Genomic DNA, 9,412 nt, shown 5'->3' on the forward strand with positions numbered 1-9,412 from the left:
GACCGCCAAAGAATTGACGCTTTTGAATTGTGGTGCTGGCGGAGACTCTTGAGAGTTCCTTGGACTGCCAGAAGATCAAATCAGTCGATATTGTCGACCATAAACCCTGACTGCTCATTGGAGGGTCAAATTCTTTGGTCATCTGATGAGAAGAGAGGAGTCGCTGGAGAAAGATTTGATGTTGGGAAAGGTTGAGGGTCGCTGGAGAAGGGGTAGGCAGCGAACGCGATGGTTAGATTGCATCCTCGAGGCGCTGCAAATGAAGTTATGTGATGTTAGGAAGATAGTGAGAGACCGGAAAGCGTAGCGTGACATGGTCCATAGGGTCACGATGAGTCGGACACGACTGAACTGAACTGAAAGTACACGCACTTCCTGAGTTCAATGAATGTCCGGTATAGTCTTCTGTTAGCACGCCCGTATATTACGAACTCTCACTGGCTTAATAAAGGTTGCTTGTGGGCGTGGATACGTCGTCAACGGTTTCTCGTCGGCCATCAGATGCTGTGTAAAAGAGCGCACCCAGGCGTTTAGTAGGGCGATAGAAGGCTGCTTGAAGCAACCGCACGTTGCAGAATTATACCGCAGAGCTACAGTGTACCTATAGCAGAGCACTGCATCTGCCGGTGCTGGACTGTATATGAGTGGAAGAGCGCCGGAAGGGAAGAGACCGAAGCGGAAAGGATCTACGCAATGGAGGTCACAGCTGCGCGTAGAGAATGGAGTGGAAGAGCACGTAAGTAATATCGACTACTGCCGCCACTGAAGTGTGGAGAACGTATGTGCGGCGCCGCAGTCGAATTTAACGCGGAGGTTGAGCGGAAGTGCCGCGAGAACGAAATATCTACGATAATGCGAAGGATACGACAGGAAGTGGATGTAGAGCACTGCTCGAAAGTGCTGGAGGAGGAGAAAAAACATTATGTAAACTTCCTTTTCTTCCTGAGTGGAGCCCTCAGTCCAGGGCTCCATGTGCCGCCTCAATCCTGCAGGCCCGCCAGAACAGCTGTCGCTGGTTTTGCGGTTTGGTGCTGATGAAGCGGTCTCAGAAAGAAATAAATACACGTCAGTCCATTAGCCCATGGGCCACGGCAATCCTCTCGGCCCGCTCGATTAGCCGGCGTTGTTCGGCCAGCTCCGTGCGGGACAAGGCATCTTCCCAAGATGAGAGGGTGGGGTGAGGTACAGGTGGAATGCCGCCGGGTGGCTTTGGGCAGACCCAAACATAATGGTATAGTGTAGGTCGGTGTTGTTGGCAGCTGGGGCATTTATCTAGGTAGCGGGTGGGGAAGAACAAATGTTTGTGGTACAAATTTGTATACGTGTGAGTCTGCAATTGTCGCCATGCCACAGCGGCGGGATACCACGCGAACGGTTACGGCTGCATGCCTGACGCGTGGCCTTGTGGTAGAGCATCCGCCTCGTGTTCGGGAGGTACCAGGTTCGATCCCTGGTGCCGCCGGGTACCCACTGGCTTTTCAATGGGTACACGCTTTCCCCCGGCCTGGTGCTCGGCTCTTTGGGGTGAAATGTTTGGGAAAGGGGTCATATGTCTCAAATAGTTGCTCCGATGTGGCAGTGATAATTGTTCCGCCATCGGACATCAGTATAAGTCCGCCTTGTGCGGCGAAAGCCACATTCTGTGGCCCCCTTTTTAAGACCGAAGCGGTGGCCTTGTGGTAGAGCATCAGTTAATTTCAAAAGGTGCGAAGGGTGTGGGGGATGGATGGTCTTCCCTATACGGCAGATGTTCTTGCTGTTTCTTCTGCTGCCTTCGCTCGTACCGAGTGGTGTTGGTGACCACCGCTGCGTCCGTGGCTCAGTGACACATTGCGGTGCGGAGATGACGACTTCTCTTCTCGGACTGTACACGTTTATTTACACTTTTTACAATTGGCGTATTTACACAAATGTCGTCGGATGCGACATCAAACGTAGAGGGCTAACTGCGACTGGTGAACGATCTGAGGTCAGAGGCTAGCAGAATCAGGCCTTGGCCTCCTGCTACACTTTAGGCCGGAGTCCCTTGAGATCTCCGTCAGCCTAGCCTCCCTCTCGAACAACCCGTCTGCCCTCCACTCACGTCCGAGCCCAACTGTCTCAACCTCGCTTCCTTAGCGCTCAAAATTCAAGTATAGTCCGTTGACCAATCAACGACTAGTCACTCTGTGGCCAATAACATTCAGTGTTTCAAAATGGGTTGGCCAATCATCGTGCCACATATACCCTTTCCTACGCATATCCATAAAACACACACAAAGCACGCACTAAGCGGCGAGTGGCTGCGCACACAAACACATACATCTGCAACTTTTCCCTCTCCAAAATCCTCCCACGCAAGAGGCGCCAAGCAGTCGCAAAACTCAACGGCGTCGACGGTTACACTTCCGAAAATACATAAAAACACACACGCGCAAACCTCAGGCCAACACATTCCGATCCCTGCCCTTGGCCGGTTGCGCGCGGGCGGTGGATTCACAGGGACACACAGGCGTCTTCCCGGGAAGACATGTCAACAGCGCGTTCTCCCCAGGCCTGTGTTACGCCGCGTTTCGGGATTTATGGCCTCCGCGCCCTCTCCACTCGACCCGGGAGACACTGCAGTTAGCGCCGAACCCGCAAACCACTGCGCTTATGCTGTGCGCTCTAACTGCACTGCTCTGCCTCCCTCGCGGCACGGGACGGAGAGGGCCGGTGGCGTCGCCCGCTGCCATGTGTTCTGGGCTCACTTCCGAGAAGCAATCGCCCGCGCGACCGTCATAAATCTGCCCACGTCAAGCTGCCCCCTGACCTTGGCCGCCCCTTCGGAACCTCGCTTCTGTGCGAAGCCCGCAAACTTAACTCCTCCCCATCGAGAATGTTGCGCGTACACTTGCTGTACGCTCAACATAAAACTCCTCCAACGGGGGAAAGGGGGGGGGGGGGGCATTGTGGTGTGGCGTACACCAAACAAAACAAACAAACACAGCATGCAAACAATAGTGCAATGCTCCGTACAGACGCGTGCGCGCCGTGAGCACGTTCGCAAACGGTAACTAAATCATACGCCGTACAAGGCGATACAGCTTGGCATACATAACACCAAATCAAGCAATAAACACTGCATGATCAAGCACCAAACAGAAGTTCACATAAGACACATATGTCCCGCACAGGAATGACTGTCCACTCCGTGCTCAAAGTCTCTTGGTTCAGTCAACGTTCCCCCACTCCCAATCCCTGCATCAGCGCGTGGTCGAGCCACAGGGGATCTTTACGCCTGTCACAACTGGCAGTGGCAGAGTGGGTTAAGACTGTGAACATTGCTCGGCGCTTACCACCGGGATCAAACGGCTTGACTGCTCGCACGGCACAGACGAGCCGCAGCATGCAAGACAATCGCACGCGGCCTGCTTTCCGGCTGTGCCGCTCTCCTACATCACATAAGACGCTAGCTGCCTGCGTGCACGACACACGCGCTTCCTCGGAAGCACGAACAAGAATGCACCCAAAAGGTGCCTCTGAGACTATTGTGCCTGTCTCAAAAAGCTCATTCTCCGGAGGCTCCGCCTTAGCTGTCCTTCCTTTACGCAGATGCGCACCGAGGTCACAACGCTGGTCATGGTCCATCGCTGCATGTGACAATGTTATTTTGCTGTTTTCTAAGCGTGGGACGCAATTTCCGTCGCCATCGCTCAGACCATGCCTCAGACTGCGCTCATCTACATCCTCACACGAACCCGTGTTTTCTGGGTTAGGATCGCCTCGTCTATCCAGCTGTGCGGCTGCTGGCTCCTCGGACGCTATTACTGGTGTAGCGATCACTGTTTCGCTTGTCGCGCTCTCGACACAGCCTGCCTGACACTCTGCCGCTTCGGTCGGGAACACAAGTTCAGCGCTCGCGCCAACCAAGCATTTCGCGTCCTTGCTCACATTCGCGTCATTAGCATGGTGAGCACATTCGGCTACCTCGCAAGACTTGACCTGCTCATTTTGGCTAATGACATTCCATGTCACAGGCGCCTCCGTAGAGCACACCTCTACCTCAGGGATATGAGACTGCTCCTTTCTCTCAACATCTGTGGTTGGTTCCACAACTCGAGGTTCCTCGATGCAAACTTCAATTTCTCTCTCAGCAGCAGAGCAAACATCAACACTCGCCGCAGGAATCTGGTATTCCTCTTTCATGTTCTCTACAAGAACGGACGCAATGCCGCTGCTGCTACTCTCCTCACCGACCGCCTCGATCAGCGTTTGATCAGGGCAATTTACGCTAGTGTGCGCCTGAATCTGCACCGGCTCAGGTAGTTCACGCGCTGCCCTCCGTAAGCACTCCTCCTCCTCGAGCCTTTTCCTTTCCTGCCTTAGCTCTTCCTTGGCTATGGCTATCTCCCGCAGGCGTTCGTGGATCTGCGCTAGTCTTTTCTCCCTTCTCTCCCTTTCCTCTTTTTCCTTAATTCGCTCAGCCTCTGACATCGGTGCATACCAAGCGTCGTATGCACAGTCATAATCACTCCACCAACATAATGCAGCCATTGTGCGCTATTTCACGTTGACCCTGCGACTCATGCGCATACGCTGAGGCAAGTAAAGTGAGAGCGGAGAAACTCACTCAGTCGGCACTGTACACCAGGGAGCTTGGGAAGTTCCCACACGCAGGTGCCGCGCAGAACGGGGTCCGTCGTCTCCCTGTCGCAGCGCTCCGTTCACTTTCACGGCGGCCTCTTGCTCGCCGGCGCTGTCCTGAATGAAGCCTTGGCTTCTGAGGCCTCTCACTTGGATGTCGCCTCACTGTCGCTGCCTCTCTGGGCCGGTAGCGTCGATTCCGGGGCACCTCGACGTCAAACTTCTACCTGGTCAGCCTTGGCTCACCGAGGTAGTGTGCCACCCTCCGTGTACATCAGTCCGAGGCGTCGTCGATCTCTCGCCACTCCGCAGTAAGTCGCTGGGCCGATCCTGCCGACTGCGTCAGTTATTTTCAAAATGTGCGAAGGGCTTGGGGAATCGATGGTCTTCCCTATACAGCAGGTGTTCTTGCTGTTTCTTCTGCTGCCTTCGCTCGTACCGAGTGGTGTTGGTGACCACCGCTGCGTCCGTGGCTCAGTGACACATTGCGGTGCGGAGATGACTTCTCTTCTCGGACTGTACACGTTTATTTACACTTTTTACAATTGGCGTATTTACACAAATGTCGTCGGATGCGACATCAAACGTAGAGGGCTAACTGCGACTGGTGAACGATCTGAGGTCAGAGGCTAGCAGAATCAGGCCTTGGCCTCCTGCTACACTTTAGGCCGGAGTCCCTTGAGATCTCCGTCAGCCTAGCCTCCCTCTCGAACAACCCGTCTGCCCTCCACTCACGTCCGAGCCCAACTCTTCTCCGAGCCCAACTGTCTCAACCTCGCTTCCTTAGCGCTCAAAATTCAAGTATAGTCCGTTGACCAATCAACGACTAGTCACTCTGTGGCCAATAACATTCAGTGTTTCAAAATGGGCTGGCCAATCATCGTGCCACATATACCCTTTCCTACGCATATCCATAAAACACACACAAAGCACGCACTAAGCGGCGAGTGGTTGCGCACACAAACACATACATCTGCAACTTTTCCCTCTCCAAAATCCTCCCACGCAAGAGGCGCCAAGCAGTCGCAAAACTAAACGGCGTCGACGGTTACACTTCCGAAAATACATAAAAACACACACGCGCAAACCTCAGGCCAACACATTCCGATCCCTGCCCTTGGCCGGTTGCGCGCGGGCGGTGGATTCACAGGGACACACAGGCGTCTTCCCGGGAAGACATGTCAACAGCGCGTTCTCCCCAGGCCTGTGTTACGCCGCGTTTCGGGATTTATGGCCTCCGCGCCCTCTCCACTCGACCCGGGAGACACTGCAGTTAGCGCCGAACCCGCAAACCACTGCGCTTATGCTGTGCGCTCTAACTGCACTGCTCTGCCTCCCTCGCGGCACGGGACGGAGAGGGCCGGTGGCGTCGCCCGCTGCCATGTGTTCTGGGCTCACTTCCGAGAAGCGGTCGCCCGCGCGACCGTCATAAATCTGCCCACGTCAAGCTGCCCCCTGACCTAGGCCGCCCCTTCGGAACCTCGCTTCTGTGCGAAGCCCGCAAACTTAACTGCATCCACCTTCCATTCGGGAGGTACTGGGTTCGATCGCTGGTGCCGCCGGGCGCCCACCGATTATCAATGGGTACAAGCTTTCCCCCGGCCTGATGCTCGGCTCCTCTGGGGTGAAATGCTTGGGAAAACGTGTCGCGGCCCAAATAGTTGCGCCGTTGTGGCAGTGATCCGTTCCGCCATCGGCTTCGCACGGCAAAAGCCCATTCAGAAGATCTACATACGCGGCGCTTATACAGCGAAAATCTGTAATAGCGTGGCGAATAGCGTTGTCTCTGTACTCCGAACTGTTGTGTACTCTTTAATAAAGGTTGCTTGTGGGCGTGGATACGCCGTTAACGGTTTCTCGTCGGCCATCAGATGCTATGTAAAAGAGCGCACCCAGGCGCTTAGTAGGGCGACAGAAGGCTGCTTGAAGCAGCCGCACGTTGCAGAATTATACGCAGAGCACTGCGTCTGTCGGTGCTGGACTGTATATGAGTGGAAGAGCGCCGGAAGGGAAGAGACCGAAGCGGAAAGGATCTACGCAATGGAGGTCACAGCTGCGCGTAGAGAATGGAGTGCAAAAGCACGCAAGTAATATGGACCACTGCCGCCACTGAAGTGTACACAGTGGCGCAGAAAGATCACAGCGCACATCCGAGCGATTGATCAGCTATGGAAGACCTTCGTCTTGCTGAAGGGAAGTGGCGTTGAATTCACAGTTCACGGCCTTCACGTCTCCGTTACCTGTTCAGGGTTGTACGGTTGCGGTAATGTGTGTACGGTATACGGTGTTCTACGCAATCCTGACACGACCCGTACAGTCCTTACGAAGTACTGGCGCTGCCGGCCGAAAGGATGAAGCTTCAGTCAGGCAGAGGCACATGCCGGGCTTATTCCCTGCTTCGGGGATCCTGCCTGTAGTCTCATTTCGAGCCTTTGAAGAGTTCCGTTCCATGCCATGGACCTCCCACGCCGATTAATGATCGGCTACGGTTATCGCGTCACTCTGTATTAGGCGTCCATAGCCTCTTAACAGCGATAAAGACGGGTATCGTGACTACAGGTATGCCGTTCGGCCCCTATAAACTTGTAATCCCCTCGTACACTGCTCTGACGTAATTTCAGCACAGTGTACGCCACCTACCCGCGTACGTAATGACCCGCACGGGCTTCTACCGGATCGGATCGGCCTACCAGATCTATCGAATTGCGGAGCGGTCTGCGCGCTTTGCGCGTTCGGCCCTGCTGCTGCGTTACGGTATGCGCGGACCCGATCCTGCATCCGGTGCGTTGAACCATATTAACGCAAGAAAGGCCTGTGCTCATTCGGACCAGCTTCCGCGCCTTCGCCCGCTCTTTCTGAGCCGCTCGCGTGCGTTTCACGTGATCCGCAGTCCAAAGCTTACACCCGCGCTGATCACGGCCCGCCCGCTCGTTCCGGCCTTCTCCTCCATGGAGGTGTTCAGCAGTATTCGCCGCGGCGCTCGTTCGTGTCGTGGGCTGAACCCGCGCTCTTTGCAGCCCGCGTTCAGGCCTGTTACGGTGTATCCCTGTAAGTTCAGAACAGGTTATAGGGCCGCGTGAACCCCTGTCTTCAAATTCCCTCCCTCAATAAACATGTTACGCCACGATCAGCTCTGGAAAATCAGACCGCTGCCTACGAGTGTTATGCAGAGGGGGATGGCCCGTAGCTATAGTCACTGGCTACCTGCCTGCTCCCTTGCCGGTAGCGATGATACGAAGTTCGTGACACAATTCGTACACGATTTATAGGGAACCTGCACTGGCTAGGCGGCGCTGCATTTGTTGCTCAGCGCGTTAGACGTGTTGCCGTTAACCGCTTCGTTCGCGACAAATGACCGAGCATAGTTCACACCGTTATAAGTACGCATGTGGCAGATAACGTCCTCGCCCAGGCGCTCTCCTCGATGTAGCCCACGTATCTCACGCGCCATGCAAAGCTTCGACAGAGCGTGCAATCTGATCCATATAGGCTCATGCGGGCATGGAAACGCCCTACGAAAGCGTCTTAAAAGTATTTGTTATTCTCACTAGGTTATGTTCTATGACATCCTGCAATGAAGGTTCTTGTGGCGGCGATCGCCACATCATCCTTCATTGCAGGGTGCCTATAGGGCAGTATTTATAGCACCCGATCGGCGGTGGGGTCGATGCCATACCACCCAGACGAAACTGCATTGTTGTCCCACAGCGGCACGCGGGGGAAAGTGCCTCGCTTTGCGCGGTTTCAGCGAGGTTTTATCTGCAGATCCGACGTATTCCTGCACACGTACGGCACAACAGTGAACTGTTATTAGAATCGCGCTAGGAGTACGAATTGCTATAGGCTATAGGAGTAGGAAAACCGATACATTGATTTATAGGAAGGGAAAGGCACGGGAACTGTCTCACTTCTTTTCTGTGGACACATCAACCGCGCCGTAAGGGGAGGGAGGAAGGTGGGAGTGAAAGTGGAAACAGGAGCTGTAGTGGAGGGCTACGGAGTAATTTCGACGACCTGGGGATCTTTAACGTGCTGGGACAGGTAGGCCACCGCCGCTTGCGGTGGGGACTAGCCTGTCCGAATTTTTATCTGTTGTAGGCCGTCATTGCACCCGCTACCGCTTCGGTGGTGGACGACGGCTGTTGTTGCGGTGCGCGTCTTTCTTTCCAAGTTTATTTGGAGTCGACGTTTCGGCAGGGCTCCCTCCTCCTTTTCTTTCTTCTCTATTTTCTCTTCTGTCTGCGCCCCGCCGGGGTGGTGCAGTGGTAAGACGCCCGACTACTGTGCTGGAGTACCCGGGTTCGAACCCGACCTCGGCGGCTGCGTTTCGATGGAGGCGAAATGAAGAGGCGTCCGTGTGCTGTGCGATGTCAGCGCACGTCAAAGATCCCCAGGTGGTCGAAATTACTCCGTAGCCCTCCACTACGGCCACTATTTCTCTTTCCACTTTCACTCCCACCTTCCTCCCTTCCCTTACGGCGCGGTTGAGGTGTCCGCAGAAGACAAGTGAGACAGTTACCGCGCCTTTCCCTTCCTATAAATCAATCAATCTCTTCTATCTGCACGAGACAGCGGAGGTGGCTCAGCTACAGAGCCAGTAGCAGGCCCGTGCATTTTCTTTTCCTTCTTCCTACAGCCACAACAACAACGGCTCTGACATCGGAATTACTACTCCCCTGATGGGGCTGGGACAGGTAGCCTGCCACAGAATTTTATTAGTTGTAGGCCGTCATTGCACCCGCCACTGTTTCGGTGGTCGACGACGGCTGTCGTTGCGGCGCGCGTCTTTCTCTCCCTCTTTCTTTTC

The sequence above is a fragment of the Amblyomma maculatum genome, chromosome 1, assembly GCF_055883805.1.
Source record: "Amblyomma maculatum isolate TAMU_Amacu chromosome 1, ASM5588380v1, whole genome shotgun sequence".
NCBI lineage: Eukaryota > Metazoa > Arthropoda > Arachnida > Ixodida > Ixodidae > Amblyomma > Amblyomma maculatum.